The sequence below is a fragment of the Macrotis lagotis genome, chromosome 3, assembly GCF_037893015.1.
Source record: "Macrotis lagotis isolate mMagLag1 chromosome 3, bilby.v1.9.chrom.fasta, whole genome shotgun sequence".
Lineage (NCBI taxonomy): Eukaryota > Metazoa > Chordata > Mammalia > Peramelemorphia > Peramelidae > Macrotis > Macrotis lagotis.
In genome coordinates this window covers 270,733,698-270,735,427 of record NC_133660.1, presented here as the reverse complement: position 1 = coordinate 270,735,427, position 1,730 = coordinate 270,733,698, and positions in this window count along the sequence as shown.

The window sequence follows — 1,730 nt, the reverse complement described above, 5'->3', positions numbered from 1 at the left end:
TATGTGACTGGCAATTTGTTAAACCTTATTTGCTCTAGTTTCCTCATCCTGTAAAATGAGCTAGAGAAGGAAATGGCAAACTAAGCCAGTATCTTCGCCAAGAAAACCCTAATGAGGTCACAAAGATGGACAGAACTGAAAAACAATTGAACACATATTTTAATTGATGATTTTAAGAAAACTTGTTACCACTTCTCAGTACGACCCACTCTCAGAACAAAGAACTGTAATGAAACAAAACAATCCACTGACCTCTCTGAAAGAGCATACTTTATTTTGTACCTGTAGTTCTCCACACTTCCCTGTTACTGTGGAGGGCACCCCAATAATCTAAGCTCACAACCTCAGCATCATCACCAATTAATTCCTCAATCTCTCACCATACTTTTTCGAGTCAGGCAAATCTCTCACACATATATGTCACCTTTCCACTCACACAGCCACCACCCAAGTTCAGATCTTCATCACCTTTTTCTTGGTTTCTTGCAATAGCCTTTTAACTGGTCTGCCTGCCTCCAATGGGGGAGATGGGGAAGAAATTCTCCCACCACATTTCAGTTTCTATACAGGTGACATTTTTAAAGCACAAATCGACCCATGGTCACCCCTCCCCTCTCAATAAATTTCAAGGTTCTCTATGTCTCCCAGGATCAAATATAAAATCTCCTGTCACATAGAGTCCCAAGTTCTGGAAACCTAGAAAATTTTTAGACCTCTTCTAGCTTCCCTCCCCCGCTCCCACATTCTACAATCCAAGACACTGACCTATTTATAATTCCCTAAACCCATCACTCCATCACACATATCTATGCCTTTTCACCGATGTCGGCTAAAAATGCTTCCTACTCTGTCTCTGTCTCCTACTCTGATTTCCTCTCTCTCTGTCTCTCTGTCTCTCTCTATCTTGTCTTTACCAAGTTATTTACATGTCTACTTATTCAGGGGAGGAACCATGTTTTTTGCTATTCTTTGTATCACTCATGCTTGGCATAATGCCTAGCATATAACAAGAACTTTATAAATGATCATCGACTGCCATTTTCTCTTTTCAAAGATCTTTCTATTGGGTTGCAGTTTCCATCTCCCCTTGACCTCCCCCATAACTCCTCCAGGGACTAAATCTGATCTTTTTTTTTTAATTAATTAATTTTTATTTTTGTAGAAATGATGTTTTTAATAATTACTAAATTACTAAATAATTACTAAATTATTTATAATTACTAAAATATTCTTGTTTGGGAGTAAACATAATACCCCCTCCCCCCAAAGAATATAGACCCTCATTAGAAATAAAGAGAAAAAAATGTGCTTCAGCTGTGTTCCAACACTACCAGCTCTGTCTCAGGTGGATCATATTCTTTATGATAAGTCCATCATAAATCTAATCGTAATAGGAGTCTCTACCCAATCCTAGACCTTTACCTCTCCATCTTTGAAATGGGAAAATCCTCCATATTGTCTCTCCAAGGATGGCTGGCACTTACCTCTCTGGGGATGGGGGTTTCCTTCAACCCTTTCCCTCTTCATTCTCTTTCCTCTATACCCAGGCCTCCCCCACATGACTTCTTCTTCTCTTTCCTGTGCAACCCAGGTCATGCCATGAATGTTGGACCAGTGACCTTGGATTGTGGCATAATGGGAAAATCTAGGCTTTCTTCCACTAACTTGCTATGCAGTTTTGGGCAAGTCAATTAGCCTCTCCCCATCTGTAAAATAAGAGGATTAAACCA